An 18776-nucleotide genomic window follows, 5' to 3' on the forward strand; every position below is an offset into this window, starting at 1 on the left:
CTGTACCAATGCTATTTAAGATATCTTAATTTATTATATAATATTTTAGCGTTGATTCAGTTTGTTTAATTTCCAGGGCATTGATATGGCACTAGATCTATGGCATATGTTGAGCACAAGTTCTTGGGTACTTCATCTGCTGAACCTGTGACAGACTTCAGTTTCGTGTTCACTATGTGTATAAAGTGACCAGTCAATCTACATATATATATATATGTTTGTTTGCATTTACCTATCTTTTGCATTTCTGTCAGTATGTTACACAGTATTTTGCTAGGCAAGAATGTAATATTTTTACCAAGGTACTCAACCTCGGTAAAAGGAAGTCTAGTCTAAAAGGAACTCAAGGAAAAGGGAGTCTAGTCTTAATGCAGTGTCTATGAACATTAATCTGAAGGCAATTTCAGAAGTGGAGGTAGGGGAGATTTAAATGTACACTTCAAACCCTTAGTAAAAAATCCACAGGCTGTGTTTGAGCCCTTATGTAAAAGGTAGTAGCAGGTTTTTAGATGCTAAAGGGAAATATACTGAATTGTACAGTTATTTCCGTGTGCTCTGATTCTACACTGGTAGAGAAAATGAAGAGTAGTAGTTGCAAGAAGATGTTATAATTCATTATCGGAGCAGATTAGGACTACTCATGAGAACACTGGGTTTGGAATGCCCACCTTTTTTATTACAGAAACAAATACATACAATGCCAAAAATATCCTACAAATTTACAGTTTTGTCCCAAACTGTTGACATTTTGACCTCAGAGCTACTTCAGGTTTTAAAAGAACTCAGTTATCAGATGGTGACTACCCTTCAGAATTCCGTGGGTAGTTAATAGCTGTCTGTTCTTGCGCCAGTATTGTCTTGCTGTCAGTTCCTCCTTAGCATTTATAATCCCGTAGTACTTACAGAAAGCAGCAATATATTTTTACAACTGCTGTTTTGTCAGCTTGAATACATCAGGCTGTTTTAGCTTTCATGCCATAACGAACTCCTGAAAATGACAACAAATGGAGCTTACTTACATTAAGTAAGTGCAATCTTAATAGGCTTGTTGTTTGGGTTGATGACATGCAATTTCATGGTGTCTATAAAGCTAGGAATGTAACATCAACTATTAGATTGACATGATTTCTGCACATTCTGTTACTAGGACATACAGGTTATAGAATGCAGCACTGGCAAGAAAGAGTTTTACAGGTAAATAATCTTGAGAAAGGAAGGAACAGTGAAAGTTACATTTCAACTGACCTCCTAATCAAAAAGAATTAATAGTCCCAAAAAAGTAAAAGTTTGTCAGGCATCCAAAGAATTTGAAAAACTAAAAAAACCCCAACAATGCAAGTAATTTTCCAAAGCTAGGTAAAATATGAAAAAGATCTGTATTCTCAAGTCTTTTCTTTGCTAATTCAAGAGTCCTTCTCAGCCAGCTCTTAACTGATTGATATAAATTGGAAGGAACCTTTGGGATTGTATTTTGTAAGGCTATATCACAGAGACAAGGTTCATTTCTCAGCCACAGAGTTCAGATGGTGGGCTATGTATTACTTACTCCCTAAGGCATGACATTAAGTGTATGAAAGATACTTAGAACAAATAAGGAGGTTTGCTATTATTAAGTGGAGTCTAATTTTGTGTATTGATTATTGGGTGGTATTTGTTTGTTTCTTTGGTTGGTTGGCTTTATGTTTCCAATTTGGGCAAACAACAGCTTTAACCTTTTGTATTTCTTTTTTTTGACATTCTTAAATTTCCAAGTGTAAGTTATGTCCCAGATAAACAACTGGGGTGCACTACTTCCTATAAATCAGTAAATCCCACTCAGTCAGTTTGTTTCTTTAATACCTGAACACTTGTGTAACAATTGCAGTTATCATCTCTAAATGCTACTTGACCACTACAGATGTAGAGGCAGGAAGAAGTGCTTGGAGGAGGTACAAACTTGCATGGTCCCTTCATGGAGAAAGCTCCAGAAAGCAACTGTGAGTGTCCACATCCACTATCATTGTCTCCTCTGAAAAAGTAGACTCTTCATTTTCTCAGTGAGCCCAACAGTTCTTCTCTGTTCCTGTTTCAGTTTGAATTTTGATTTGTTAAGTAGCACACAAAATTGTACAGTGTATCTGTTGTGTACTATGCCATTAACACTGGACTGCTAGATACACTTTACATAATTCACCCTATGATCTTTTTCTCGGAACCACATAATTATTCTGTGATAGACTTATATTTCCAGCTCATGAGTTATGGCATCGTAACTGCTTGTTTATTAGTTTTCAATTTCATTGCATTCCAATATGTGAGCTCATCCAATTGTTTTTGTATTCTGGTCTGCCTCTGTTTTAATAAAGCCTCTGTTCAGGCCATCTGCAAATTTCATTAGTACACACTTTTTTATTTCCAAGCTCATAACTAAAATAGTAAGTAAGATGAAATCTTAACTGTATCTAGCTGGAGCTATGACTGGGTCTTAACTGCACCTTCAGGATCTCTATTAGAATATTCTTTAGTTCTCCCTCTCCTTATGCCTATTTACCTTATATCTTATACCTATTTACCTTCCCCATTTAGGACTTGAACAAAGCCCCTTCTTCTTCTTCTTCATATGTAGTAGTAACGTAACATATATCAGATGGTTTATTAAAGGATCTTAGATTTAATCTTTGTTACCTCCGTCTAGAAAATAGTTTTCTTATGAAAAAGTGGTATATGCTAGCATGATCTCAGGAATCCTGATTTATTCAACTGACAGTTTTTTTCCCTTCCCTGTGCCATATGGTGCCCCTAAATGCCTTTTCCTTTCTCCTATCCTAGTTGGTATAAAAGTCAGCAAAATTGTTCCTGACCAGTTAGCACTAGGAAGACATCTTTGGGCCCAGAAATAGCCACTTCCAGCTGATTAGACTTTTGATGATGCATAGTAGAATTACAGACCAGGAAGCCAGCTGAAAGCGGTGCTAATATAGCTCAAAATTGGGACTATACTAGTGAAATAAACTCTCATGTTGCCATTTTTCATACCACATAGCGATCTGACATACAGGCTCGCAATAGCTTGTGCTGAACTGCTGTAAATAAGATACAGGAGTCACGCCTCAGTAGCCTTAGAGGCATTCTAGTCTCTTTGCTTCTCCACAAGAAGAAAACCTCCTGAGATTGCCAACAGTGGCTTGTTTGTTTTCCTGTTTTCCTCCTTTGACCGATGTTTGAAAACATGTTTCAACTTACCACTTCTGTTTTCCAGGGTAGTTTAATCTAAACAGACAAGAGGAAATTCTTATCTCGTATTTTCCCTGTTTATTTTAATATATATTATGTAGACTATTAGTATATATTAGTAAAACAAACAAAGAAATATTACTCACACTTACATTGTGAGTAATATTGGGAAAAAACAGTTACGTATGCTTGTCAGATGGATGTGTATTTATCATTGTCAAAAAACCTTTACTACTGCTCTCATTTCTTATTTATGTTTCATGGAACAAGGAAAAAAATTTGAGGGACATTTATTGGCTGTCACGAAGGAAGTATAATATTATTGATCATGTAGTCTTACAAAATTGTTGAATGTTCTCATCAATGAGATGATTTTGTTCATTTTCCAATGTGATATTCATGATTAAGAAAATGACATGAAGTAAGTAAGTACGAAACCTTCAGGAAATGAAAAAGCAGTTAATATTTTCTTCTTTCAGCTGAGGCGGTAACACCAATTTTATTTTTTCTTTCTACCCTGTAATTTAAGAAATCACTGTTTTTAAATCCACAGCCAATGTGCTGACACAACACCAGCTTTATTTTGAGTTTGTGAAACACTGATAATAGGATAGAGACTAATCCTTGTGGAGTTTTATCTCTCCCAGTAAGACAATGTCTTTGACACACTATGACCCCTACTATGAAGGCCTACTGTGGAATAAAAACACAGCACCATGCTGAAAAGTAACAGCCCATCATGTAGCTGAGAGCATGACTCAACAACATGCTAATAAGCAGGTGTCTGTGTTGTTCATGCTGGCATGGAAGGATTATGCATTTGCCCTCTGAACAGTTTTCACTGCCTTCAGTTCAGGCTATGACTGCAACTGTGAAGGGGTGGGAAAAACAGTTTATCTGACCTCTGTACTGAAATTCTGTGCTGAAGCTTTGTGATTTTCCCAAGCAATGTAGAACTGGACTGCTGAACACAGGCTGCTTGCTTGTCATACATTTCTGTGGAGATGCAGATCCAGACTATGGAAGACAGAATTAACGACAAATATCCAAAATGCTTCATGATCCTATTGTCTCTTGGCTAAGCAGCCCAAATGGTACTGTTTAGAAGCACGGTCCTGTTGCATATGTTCAGGCAAGTCTTGGTTGTATAGGTGAGACCAATTTAAGACATTTCCATCCTCTACTGTGAGCTCCACAGCTTTTGTGAGTCTCTGGAAAAGTGTTCCAGAGGGTGAATTTGGAGTTCAGGCTGTGAACTAAAGCAGAAAAGGTGCTGATTCACATCTGCTACAGCTGACTCAGCTCCTGAAGCAGTGCACACTGCAAAGAGAACAATATTAAGTGTGAACTTCTTATATCTCCCTGACACAAATGACCAAAGCTCATTTGAAGGCATCTGAAGTGCGTTACTTGCCAACTAGATCTTCTGACTTGTATTAAGGATGAAGTGGTACACACAGGAAAGGAGCCTTCTGTTTCTGTCTCTTTGGGAATAGACAGCAAAACAAGGACTATTACTATACTTTTACTATACTTTGCCCATATCCCATCAGCAGAGCTTGTTTCCCAAGTTAAGTAGGATATAGTAGAGTTCGGGTTCAGAGAAGTGTGACTGGTGTGAGTAGAGGTATGTAATAGATTCCATATAGTTTAGTGGGCCTCAAAATGGCCTGAAAAACAGCCAAGTGGGAGTGATTGGGGATGTAGGTGTGTAAAAAGGAGTGACCTGGAGAATGATATTGAGGAGAGGCTGTTCACTCTCTCTTCCCAATGAAGAAGAGTTCAGTAGAAGGCATATTCAAAACAAAAAGAAAATGTGAGGTTTTTTCCACACAAGAGGAACTTAAACTGTGGAACTTATGGCAGCTGGTTGTTTTGGCTGACAGAAGTGGTCGCAGAATTCAAGTGGCTTACTAGATACTTCACAGTTGTGAGAGCCTTGATGCTGTAAGAAAGGAATCGATTAAGTTTGTGAATGATTCCAACTGGGGGGTAGTGTCAGTACTCTTGACAGTGTTTAAGGCTGCCATTCAAATGGACCTGAATGGGCCAATAGGAACCTCATTAAATTCAACAATGATATATCCAAAGTCCTACATCTGGACAAGAAGGATACCTGACAATAATAAAGTGTGGTTTGGGTTCTTCCTGTACAAGAAGGACATGGGGAGACTGGAGTAAGTTCAGTTAAGGGCCCTCAGGATGGCTGGAATATGTGGCCTTTGAGAAGAGACTGAGGGAGTGGAACAGGTTGCGCAGAGAGGTTGTGGTATATCCATTCTTGGAAGTTTTCAAGAGCCAAATGCACAAAGATCCAAGCAAATATTGTCTGAGTTCAGTGTTGCACCTGACTAGACAAACTCCCAAGATCCCTTGCCACTGGATATACCCTTTAATTCTATGAATTTTCAGCCAGATTAACTCCCTGATCTAGGTCAGCACATGACTTCTGAGCAACAGTGTCTGTGTGAAGCAGGGGACAGGGCCACGTTATCAAAGGAGGAGCTGAAGCTCGTCTGACTTGTGCTGTAGATCAGGACAGTGTTCTAAAGGTGGAAAAAACCACTTGGAACAACACCACCTGCAACCTGATCTTGTGGAGAACAGATCTGCTGCCTTCCTTGGACCTGAGTAAAGGTGCGATGAGATCTGTTATTGATTTTTCATGTAGGAAACAGTGAAGTTCCAACAAGAAGTCCAAGGGCAATCAGGAGAGACTTCAGGGCCTTGGGACAACTGATTAAGGGATCAAAAGCACAAGTAGTGTTCTCTGTCTGTCCAGTTGCAGGAAATGATGAGGGAAGAAACTGGAAGAGCCAACATGTCAGTAAGCTGGCTCTGAGCCTGGTGTACCTGACAGAATTTTGGGTTTTTTGATCATGGGTCGGTCTACATGGCACCAAGCCTGTTGGCAACAGATGGGTTACACCTGTCTCAAAGGGGAAAATGATCTTTGCATAGGAGTTAGCAGAGCTAATTGAACCAGGCTCCCTACAGATAAGTCTGAGGGTGGTATGCCAATGTTTGAGGGATGGTGTTCAGTAGCTAGCGATGGTGTTCAGTACATGGATCACATTTGAAATGTCCTCATACAAATGTGTACAGCCTGAGGAATAAGAAAGAAGAGCTAGAAGCTTTGACCCTGTCTCAGAGCTATGACATCATTGGCTGAAGCAAAACCTGGTGGAGTGAGCTCTATGACTGTGATGGACAGGATGATTAGGCAGGGCAAACAATTCCAAAATATCAGAAGTCAAACAAGTGGTACAGAAGACTGGCTTGGATGAGGAGGGATTTTCTTCTAAAACTTAGGCAGAGGAGAAAAGTATATGGACATTGGAGACAAGGACAAGCAACATGGTAGGAGTATGGAGATTCTGTTCACCACTGTAGGGAGAAAATTCTCGTGGCCAAAACTTGATTAGATTTGTGAAGCACAACAAAAAGGGCTTTTTAACATATGTTAATAACAAAAAGAGAATCAGAAGATGTGTTGGTCTGTTGCTTTAATAGGGAAACAGATAAAGTGGAGATGTTTAATGCCTCTTTTGCCTCTGTTTTCAACACTGATGATGGTCCCTGGAACCCCTGGAGCTCCGTGTTGGAAGGGCATGACTGGCAGATGATGAACTCCCAGCCAATGATGAACTTGTTTGAGACTTCCTGCTCCAGCTGGATATGCATAGATCTATGAAGCCTGATGGGATTCATCCCAGAGTACTGAAAGAGCTGGTTGATGTCATTGTAGGACCTCTCTCTTTTATTTTTCAATAATCTTGGGAGTCTGGAGAGGTCGCAGTCAACTGGAAGCTTTTCAAAAAGGGCAAGAAGGAAGAGCCTGGTAATTACAGGCCTGTCAGCCTCACTTCAGAGTCTGGTAAAATTACAGAGAAGGTTATTCTGGGAGTTATTGAAAAGCACTTCAGAGACAATACAGTCATTGGTCACAGCCAGCACAGGTTCATGAGGGGAAAGACCAACTTAATTTCCTTTTATGACAAGGTCATCCATCTAGTTGACCCAGGGAAGCCAGTAGATATGGTGGTTTGAGATTTTAACAAGGCTTTTGATACATCTCTCACAGTGTCCTTCTGAATACAATGTCCAGCATAGAGCATAGTAGTCCATAATAGGTTAGGTAAGCAATTGGCTCATGAAAGTTATAGTAAATGGGGTTACATCAGTCCCGCAGCCAGTCACCAGTGGGGTTCTTCAGGGGTCAGTTTTAGGGACAGTGCTCTTTAGTGTTTTTATAAATAATCTGAATGCATGAATCAAATGTACATTAAGTTTGACAACTATACTAAATTAGAAGGAGCTGTGGTGTCCCTCAAGGGTCTGGAGAGTAGCCCAGAGTAAAGAGATCTGGGGATTTGGTTTGATGGCAAGTTGAATATGAGTCAACAGTGCCCTGGCAGCCAAAAGGGCCAACTGTGTCCTGGGTTGCATCAAGTGCAGCATTGCCTGACGGTCAAGGGTGGTCATTTTCCTTCTCAATGCTGCAAATGTGTAGCCTCCACACTATTGTGTGCAGTTTTGGGTGCCTCGATATAAGAATGACATAAAAGTATTAGAGAGTGTCCAGACAAGGGTGACCAGCATGCTGAAAGATCTTGAGGGCAAGGCTTAGGAGAAGCAGGTCACTTGGCTTGTTTGGTTTGGAGAAGAGAAAGCTGAGAGGTGACTTCATGGCAGTCTACGACTTTGTCAAGGCAACCAGCAGAGAGGGAGATGCTCATCTCTCTGCTGACCAGAGATAGGACACAAGGAAATGGAATGAAACTGTGTCAGGGGGAGTTCAGATTGGAATTAGGAAAAGGTTCTTCACGGAGGGATTGATTGGTCACTGGAACAGGCTGTCCCGAGGGAAGTGGTCACAGCACTGAGCCTGTCAGAGTTCAAGGAGTGACTGGTATGGTTCAGTTTTAGGTAGTCCTGTGAGGAGCGGGGAGTTGCATACAATGATCCTTATGGGTCCTTTCCAATTTGGGATATTCTATAATTCTGTGAATACTTTACCATTGGAAATGGTGTCTTCCAGGATGCTATAAAGTACTTAGTTTTTAGTGCAATATTTATAAAAATTACTGGATAGAGTCACCTGGAGTTCTCATTATTTCATTTTTTTTTGTACTGTATTTTCTAATAAAATTATTGATCTGGAAAATTGGTTTGTTTGTTTGTTTTAATTCTACTTGTCGGTTTCCCCCTGTAGATGCAGAGACCTTTGGAAGAAATGGTGAGAAGGGAGAGGGTAACACCTGCTCAAAGAAACTTTTGCTGCCCCGAAAAGGCTTTAACGTGGGAAAGAATTCATTCTCATGCAGGATACTGTGTATCTTTGTCTGCCGAGAGGTAACTCCCTTGCTACAAGTGATAACATTCTCACAGACATGCCTAGGGGCCCCTGCCAGGGGGCCAGGCAGGCCGTAGGGCACAGGGGGAGAACACAGCCTTGGGTTTTATTGCACATACAAAAGGTGGTGTTATAAAAGCACCAAAGTGGGTTTCCACTTTCGCCTTTTGTCTTTTCGGCCACAGCCTGGTGCCTGGGGTTACCTGTGTGCATATCAAGCCTTACACCCCTCTCCTTTTCAAATGTGTTTCAACAGCATCTAGACTAAGACCTGCAAAAAAGTTTTTCGCATGCCTCTAGCTCTGCTTAGCTAATCTGTTATCACAGTAAATCGAAGAAGTGGAAGAAGTGCAGCAGAACTAAGTGTAACTCTCAGTGCTGCTACACGTGAAAGTAGATTGTCATCATCATGGCCAGGCTTTGCGAACGAAGATTTGGGAAGGGCTCTACCCACGTTTGTCACAAGCGCTCTGGTGGCTAAAAAGGCCGATACGAGACAAGCACGTCCGGTTGCAAAAGGGACAGCAGAAAGACTCCTTAGGTGGTATATTCTGCAAGGCACGATTCTTTCTGTATTGTCTTTTCTCCTCGAGAGTGATCCTGCATGCATTCTCAAAAGCATCAGTAGTGTTATAGAGGTGTGTCTCCAGACCTCCCGATTGGAGGCCAGAGTAGACCAGTTATGTTGATCAATATGGCCAAGGCTGAGATGTTGTTTCAGGGTGTAGGCAAGCAGCAAAGGAACAAATGACAAATGTTAGATAAACATCCATTTATGTTCAAGTAGAGCAAACCCATTTTGATTTCTTTGGTTGCTCACCATATGTTTTTGGTAATCAGGGATGAAACTAATCTTTTATGCAATTCTAGTGAAACCAGTAGTTAATATGGTCTATCTAATATTAAATGGAATAAAATGGCAGATGGGAGACTTGAGAGTGCTAAAGATTAACCCATTTGCATTTCAGTTGTTTGAAGTTGGATTCTAATTTCTCTTTCATCAAGGCAGAGATAGAATATATTTGGATCATCACAATACAGTGAAACCTATCAGAAGAGTAAGCAACTCTGTCAGAATGTTCAAAACATAACAAAACAAGATAAAAGGGTGCTCTGCAGTTGGGTGAGCTACAGATACAGAGATCACTTAGTAGGGATTTGCAATACAAACTGGATTTGTTATGCAATAACCCAGTGGATGTGAAAATTTAAAGTGACATATAGATCTGCTGGAAAAGCTGTAGAGATCCACAGACTGGAAAATACTGAAACCCACAGACAGATAACAGGCCTGTTATTTGACATTTATAAGACATCTTAAAGTTTTAGATCAAAGATTGTTTTGTACTGTGCTGGTTTAAAGGTAAACCAGCAGGGGAAATGAACTCAACTCAAAAGAGAGATTATAAGTCAGAATAACAATTTAATAAAATAATACAATAAGTATGATTATACAGACAAACAATTGGTTTTAACGCACAAAACCCAAATGCATAACCCAGCACCCTGGGGCATGAACAGAGTGATGTTCTTTGGGCCCCCTGAGTCCAAAGTAAAGGGAGAGGGAAAAACCTGTTGATGAGAGTGCTGTTGCAGTCTGGTCAAGAGTGGTGATTGCAGTTCGGTCGAGGGTGGTGGTTACAGTCTGGTTGAAGAGTGGTGGTTGCAGTCCAGTTGAGGGTGGTGGTCTCAGTCTGGTTGAGAGTGGTGATCTGCAGTTTGGTTGAGAGTGGTGGTCTGCAGTCTTCCTCTGGATCCCACGAGTGGTTAAAAAAGTTCCAAGACTCCAAGATTATATATCCTCCAGTTCAGGCAGGAATGCCCAGTACTTCCCTCAGGGTGGGGAGCTCCACAAAGGGTGTGAGGACAAGAGCATCCTCCTGTCTCACAGGCCTCTTAACACCTAGTTTATAGCCTGAGAAGTCAGGCTCTGTGGGCAGATGGTGTAAATGGTTCATTGATAACAGTTTCTGGGAAATGGCATGGAAGGCTATAGAATACACAGTTTTGGGTTACACCCATACAATGATGAACTGGTCCCAGCCGTTCTAACTAGGACATGTACAAAGTCCAAGAATGGGATTATCTTGAGGTGGTTATCTAACTACTTTAGTTTCTGTATTCTTTCAGATAATGCAGTTCTGATATAGTGCAACACAAAGCTAGACACTATATGAACTAAGAGATTACCTTGTTCTTGCTGTATTATGTTAATTTGCCACATGTATATTACATTTCCATATGCTTGTTGATAAAGTTGAAAAAAACCCTATTCTTTCGTGAAGCCCAGCAGCTCTACATAACATTTCCAAAACTGATTTCTGTTCATCTAGTTGAAGTTTTCACATCAGTTTTTGTTGGCTGGAAATTAGGGCCCGAGACTCACAAGCATATGACTAGCTGTAAAAACACTTTTGGCATGAGTAGTAGGCTCCAGACCAATGATTAGCCTTTTTATGATAATTTTGGGTGCCTAACTTTAAGTGTGGCTACTATACAGAACATTTCTGTTGATAAAGTATGTATCTATAGAGCAGTCTTTATAGAACACATCTGTTAATTTGTAGCACAGCAGCTTGTTCAATAGCTGCCAAAAAGAAACTGCTCTTACCTAGGAGCAAGTGAATGATTGATTACTCTTTCTCACTGACCCTCGAGAAAATGTTTACAAGAGGCAAAGTATGTACATGAGTTGTTACAGCCAAATGACAAATTCATTGCTTGCTTATGGCCTATGTTAACTTCTTTTATCTCGGTAAGTTGCTGATAGTCTTAGAAAATATCATCTGCCTCTGAAACAAGACTTCTAGGGAAGTTTGGATTGAACATCTCAAACTGTTAATTGGTTTGGGAAAATGAGACCTACACCTAACATTTTCAAAAATGGCAAAACATTGGGGTGAAGAAATAGCTTGTTGCACTCTCATGTAGGACTTGCAGATAGTAGCAAAATTGTGTCAGACAAAAAGGAAGTTAATATATTACTAGGAAAAAAGTTGCATCACTATACTTGCTTGAATAAAAAGTACTATATAAAGTCTCAAAGGGGATTGTAAAAGGATTCATGCTCTAGGAATATAGTCAGTGATGTGGAATTCTTCTGCTTTGCCTTCCAGTTGGAACAAGGAGTTCTTACTGGCAATGTATTGGATTATAAAAAGGATTTTAATGTCTCTTAAGGCTGAGGAAGAGACAAAGTGTTCTTACAGAAAGAAACTTCAGGAATGGCAAAGCTCAGGAAAAACAATAGGATGAGTGAGGTCAGTGTATTTTTGAGTGAAGTCTATGACTTTTTCACTTCATGTAAGGGAAACACTTTGAATCCTGTATGTGTATGTCTTATTAGAAGCATAGAAAAAATATTACTGGGATGATATATGCTTCTTTCCAGCAGTTTAACAAGTCTACTACAAATTAGACTCATCATAATTCTCAGTATAATAAATGTCAAGGGCATTTTGAGTTTCACAACACTACTAAGGATAACATTTGCCTCCCGTTGTTTTAAATGCACAGACCTTAAGTATTTGGGCACACAGTTTTCATGCAGTATATCCGTGATAAAATATCTTTGAAGGTGAAACAGGCTTAAAAAATTATCCCTTCTGTACACACACGGTAATGCCATTGTTGTTTGCTGTCCCCTCTTAGTGGCAGTAAGCTGTCAGATTTTCATGATGCATAGTTGGCTGCATTAAGGTTAATGGGTCTTCTCCTCCAAGACCCATTTTTTTGAACAATGTTGCTTCATTTTAGTAATCTGATTGAGAAAAATAGGTGGGGCCCAAAGGAACTCTTGAGGACGAGAAACTTCTTAAGCATGCTTCCTTGTTAAAGACAGCATATTATCAGCTTCAGCCTCATTTTTGACAGCGATGTTATCCATGGCTTCTCTTCTTTGCATTTTCCAGTGATAATCCTTGCTTTTTCTGGAGTGTGACTCTATGTTGTATGAGAAAAGAATTCAAGACTTTATTAATATCTGGCCTCAGAGAGTAAAAGGAAATCATGTCCAAGTCCCAGACTTGTCTGTGGTCATAACATCAGGATCACTACACCCTGACTACGAAGCCAGGCTATGGTATGTATTGCTGCAAAAGTTATGTTTGATTGCTGAACATAGGAAATGTACGTATTTGATGGGCAGGGGGCAGGGTGGAGCAAGAATGAAGAAAAAAACTTCTATTTGCTAGTAAACAAGCATATAGAGTTTTAGAAAATTAGGTTGTATCCATCACATCACAAGAAAGAAGCACTGCAGAAGATGATCTTTACATGAATCAAGGCTGATCAATGCTTCTGGTTACAAAGAGAAAAATCAGAAACATAATTAAACTGAAATGTTGCAGGGAAAGCAGTTTCTTGATTTTTAAAAACTATTCTTACATTACTTTTCAATCTCAGCTGAATTTCGAAAGTCACGTAAAACCTAAAAAGGAAACACAGCTAGCAATTTTTGTAGTAGTTTTATTTTACATCATAGGAACTTTGCTCTTACTCTCTTGGTCTGAAAGTAGGCTATCTGACCAACAGAGATAAAGACATTATTTACTAAATTCAAGGCTGTGGCAGGATAGACCCACCCTGATAAGACCTATAATCCAATCAGGCAATCATGCAAGCCGTCAGGGAAGATCAACTGCTGGAACCAGGTGTTGTCTTGGTGTTAATTACACTAAAACCATCCTAGTTCACCAGACTTCAAATCAGACAAGCTGGTAGCTGGCCTGTGAATGTGTGACTAGCAGTCAATCACTTTATACTGTAAAAGTTCAGTCCTCTCTCATGCAGTCAGGTTCTTCTGACATAACCTTTCTTGGGGTGTATGTGTGGAGATTCCTCCCTTGGCTGGGGATGCCCTCCAAGGATATTCCTCGAGGCTGAGCAAAAGAAATCTCCCCACAAGTGTTGGTATGGGTGAGTTACATGAGATCTCTACTTAATAGTTATTTCTTTTTGCTAGCTTCAATATAATTGTTTCAATAATTGCTTTGTTACAGTGTACTATACTACTTTATGCTATATTATACTCTACTAGTAGATTTATAGTGTTCATGTTGTGTAGTAAATAATTCTGATTAAGATATTTTGTCTGTTCACCTGTTTGTTAATTTGTCATAATAGATAATTCATTTATATATTTAGATATATTCATTAAAACCTACGGGGCAAAGTGGTTTAATCATACCTCTATAATTCCTTAAATTTAAACCATTAACACAGTCCAAGGTTAAGATAGGATTCAGCTGCACCTAAACCCTTCTCTGAGAAGGGGTTTAGAAAGCAAAGGAGTCCTTTCTATATCTCGAGACTCTCCGGCAAGGCTTTGCTTTGTAATAATTTTCTCTAAACCTTCCACTCCCACACACGACAAAGGGTAACCAAAGTGTTTCATAGATAATGACCAAAGGGTTTCATTTCTGAATATAAACAGATATGGAAAAAGTAGCATGGAGTTCATGTAAATGTTTTTAATGTGAGAAACCTGCAATGATATATTTTCAAGCTGTCGGGAGAGGCTTCTGTTTTCTTAGTCTGATTTAATCCTTCCTACTTCTCTGAAGCATAGGAATGCTGTAAGAATTAATTAGTTAGGGTTTGTTCCTTGCTTTTTTCCTAGGTGCCCTTATGTCCTGTAATATGCAGCAGAAACATTTCAACTCAAGTTTCATTGTTTCAAGAGGCTGTAATTTATTGCAATAAAATGGTGCAGCTCTGCTGTTTTGACCTGGAGGTCAGTCTGAGTGTGGAGTAAACAGGATGGAGTTGTACATATTTTTAATGAGAGAGCTTTACTCTCTCATCAACAGTATTTGCAACAGAGAAAGAGGAAGCAGAGAGAGCAAGACAGTTTCAGTGAAATGAGTGGAGTAGCAGGGAAGGAACACGGCTGAGGTCCAGGTAAGATTGCTAGGAAGGAAGCAGGTCTTTGACAATGACATTTGACTACTACACTGCTTGGCAAACATTAAAAAAAGAAAAATCTTTAGGGAAAAAGTAACGTTACTAGAATCATCAGCCATATAATTCACTTACTGAATTGGCCAACCACATTTACAAAGCAAAACCACTGCTTATTGACTGCATGAGTTCTCATAGAATCATAGAATGGCCTTGGTTGGAAGGGACCTTAAAGATCATCTAGTTCCAAACCCCCTCTGTGGGCAGGGACACCTTCCACTAGATCAGGTTCATCAGAGTTCCATCCAGCCTGGCTTAAATGCCTATTACACAAAGGAGATAAAATAGGACTATTTATAGTAATGGAAATGAAAAGTATTAAACTGTGTGTGCTAGTATTGCCAGGAACCAGCAATCATGCCCTGGATGCTTCCTGCCCACCAGCAACACCACCTCTCTCTCTCACCTGAAAAGAGGTCAGTCTCTGCTCACAGTAATGTATACCTTAGGTCTAAACTGAATCTGTCCTTAAACAAACATTGTAGCTGTAAACTGTAAGTAAGTAGGGATTTGTACAAACAATAAAAAAAAACCATCCAAACTCAGAAATCAACCAAAAATTTTAGTGTTGCTCCCTGACACAGTAGACTATCCTCCACTGCCAGAATGTTGAGTGTACTTTCCTTTTACGCACTGTCATAACACAGCCCTTACTGCTGTTTTGACCTCACCATTGTCCTGCCTTTTCCCTCTTGAAAAACAAATGGAAAAAAAAAAAAAGCGTGGAAACTTCACTTTGGACCTGGAACAGCAGCTGCAGAAATGCCAGTATCTGCAGAAATGCCAGCAGCTGACTGGGGCATTAGAAGAGGAAGGTGTGGGAGTGAGGAGGTCAGTTCTAGAGCATTCAGCCTTCTTGCCCAGGCTGTTTCTGTGGACTCAAGAGAAAAGAGCAGCTTGCAGCTGTCCATATCATGTGAACAAAAAGTGAGACACTTGTGGTGAGTGTATCTGTAGTTAGGTAGAAAAACTGTAGCCCTAGGCAAAGCTCAACACTATGGGAAAGTTCTAATCTTTCACTATGAATAAAGACTGGAAGTGAAACAAAGTGGGACATTACCATGCTGGATTTTGCTTCTGTCTAGACAGAACTCTCTTGGGGTTTAGACTCTTCCTCAACTTTCCCCAGTTTCACAAATAACCTCTTTTTTTACATACTGACACAATGTGGTCAGCGTGGCTGGTGAAAGACAGGAGCATCTGGGACAGTAAAGTGAATCAACTATTCTGTGAGGTATAGACAAAAAGGGGTCTCGAAAAGCAATAGGAAGGCCCTTCTGCACATTACAGATATCTGTGAAAGAGATTCCTTGTAAAAGGACACCTCACTCCGTAGGGTTAAGTCAGGACTTGCTTCATGGATGCAGAAAGCACATAGTGATCTGGAGCACCATGGCTGGGCTGGTCATCAAGAGCAAGTGTTGGCTAACATTCTAGGTCTTCCCAAGAAGCAGAGCATCGTAACCATTTTTGGTTTTATTTAGATGGTCTCTGTTCCTACAGAGATTGTTTGTTATGATATATGACTTTGCTGGGTATGTTCCAGCTGTTATCTTGGAGACTTGCCAGTGACTGTTTTAATATTCTGACACACTGTTCCACTTCCAGTGAGGATGGCAGACTGATATAGATATTGAAGTATTTCCTCTGTTTATTTTTCTGGCTCTTTTTAACTTATTCAGGGTTACCAGACTTTGATTTAAGAAACATAGTAGGTGTTGGCCCAATGGTCCTAATACAGTTCTATAGAATGTATTGGGTATTTTAACTTTTCTGTATGTGAAATTATTAGCTCTTCTATATTTTTGTTTATTTTTATGTGATTTATTTATTTATTTTAATTTGTACTTATCTGACAGGTCAGGATAATTTTCAGGATCCAGATTATGAAAGTTCAGCAGATTTCCAGGAGCCAAATAGAAAATACGATGCCATCTGCTGTTTTAAAGCATTTTTTTCTGTCAGATTCTGCAGTTTCTCTAGCTTTCTGGTTCCTGGAGAAACAAAGCCAACAAAGCACTACCATTAGCACTAGTTCATGAAAATATATTTTGATGATTTTAGCTTTACATTTTCTTTTCCAGTATTAGAATGCTTTAGCTCATTTCATATTAAATCTGACCTCATTAGGAATCATGGGAAGCTGCGTCTAACAGTTCTTTCAAATAATTGAATTTGTAGCATCCGTCTGTTTCCCAGGGTGCCAACTTCTAAAAATGAATTATGTAGTAGGATGAGACAAACTTCTGCTTTGAGTGAGGTAGAGTGTTGTTTGTCTTTGTGATTTTCCTTGCTTCCCATAGCAACTCCCTCATTAAGTCTATTCTCCACCTTTGGTTTACTCGTATGCTACTGTCTCCAAGAATAGGGGATTTTGTTCATCCCAGTCCAGTGATTGAGCCTGTTTAGTTTGTAACTTAAAATTTTTTTCTAAAAGCCAAGGGCAAAGAAATAGGCCTGTTACAAGAGTAAGTTTTTCTTCTGTGTATTACAGTCTTTCTGGATTTATTAAATTGATGTCTAGAATATAGTGTAGATCTCCAAGTGCCTTCGGGTATTCAACCTTAGAAGGTTTTTAAGTGTGAAGATAATTTGCACTTGGGAAACTGTAAAAATGATACAATGACCTTCTTAGTTCTCCTGCCTGACACTTTTATAGGCAGGCTTATATAGATCTCTTTAAGTATTAGGTTTTTGCCAAGTACTTATTTTCTTATGGTGCTAATACATATACTGCATGGAAGCATGCTGACAAACAATAGAATTCGTAGGTAAAATTATCCATTTTAAATTTTTAGTGGATAGTCTGAAGTATTAGTCTGCAGGTGAGCTGATTACAGTAAAGATCCTGACTCTGCATTTTCTTGCAGTCTGAATAAAATATTTCTGCTCTATTCAATAAGGAGAATGCTGCTGAAATTGGGACTAAAAATCCTGATTGTGTTCCCCCAAACACAATGTGTGTTCCTATAAAAAATAGTACAGTTAAAAGCAAAAAAGCTAAACCCCCTGAGTGATAGGTGGGTTTACTCTAGGAAAGGCTGAAGAGTGGTGGGTGTGTATCCTGCATTAGCAAACCATATCTTATCAATCTGCTGCTTTCCCCTTTGCTGAAGACTTTGACAGAGACTGTGCTAGCAGGTCTCACTCACATCTCTGAGAACAGGGCAAAGGAATTCCTGAGATCATTCCTGCTGATGCACAATGCTGAAGTGTCCTCTGTCTAACCACCAAATCCTACTTGCAAACACACAGGATAGAGCCAAGCAAATGAAATGTTCTTAGTTGTTTGAATATCTTGCATTTATGTAGAAATAAATATTAAACAGGACAAAGGGAGTTTATGCTTAAATATACCTAAAGAAATTATGATTTTTTAAAATCTTATTGTTAATAAAAATGTTTGAAAAGTATACTTTCAAAACCAGTACATACTTCTAAAGAAAAGGGCAGCAGCTTTGGTATAGAAACAACTAGATGGTGCTCCTCTGCTTTGGAAATTGTCAGAGCCTCAAGACAAGTGAATTAGAGAAGCAAGATATGATCTCTAGAAAAAAATATGTAATCAGAATCATGCTGTTCCTAATGTTTGTTACAGATGCATAGAAACACTTGTAGAGTAACAGTTAAGGTTGTAATTTAGGAAAGATTGAACGATTGCTTTCCAAAACATTACAGCCTTTTCTTATTGTAAATCAAATGCTTAGTAGGGTATATATATCCACACAGATATGATTTGTAACATAAATATGATACACAGAATACATACAGTAGCATTCCTTTTAAAAAACATTAAAGCATCTAAAAAATATTTACTCTTAAGAGATTTTAGCAAATTAATTATACTACATTTTAAAAACAATCCTTGTTGTAATGACAACCACAAAGAGAGGAAAAGTTCTAGAACAGTGACAATAACTGAATGAAGACCAAAGGCTAAACTATCTTTGAGTGAAATGCCATATTTGAAAGGATGCCATTAACTTGGCAGTCACAGCTGCAGTTTAAAATTATGTAACTTCAGGCATCTCCTAAAGTGCTAGGACATTGTTGGATGAGAAAACAGATTTTTCTAATAATTAATAATAATTTACTTTGTGCTCCTGATCACATACTATATACAGTCCATGTTATGACTTGGGAGGTTGTGCTTACTCTCTCAGATTTTGCTAAGTCTGGTATTTAGTGGCAAGATTAACAGCCAAGATAAAAACCTATGGGCCAGGATAATTAAACAGACTGATGG

The sequence above is a fragment of the Pipra filicauda genome, unplaced genomic scaffold (genome assembly GCF_003945595.2).
Source record: "Pipra filicauda isolate LSUMZ 115617 unplaced genomic scaffold, ASM394559v2 scaffold200_size1382263_pilon, whole genome shotgun sequence".
Lineage (NCBI taxonomy): Eukaryota > Metazoa > Chordata > Aves > Passeriformes > Pipridae > Pipra > Pipra filicauda.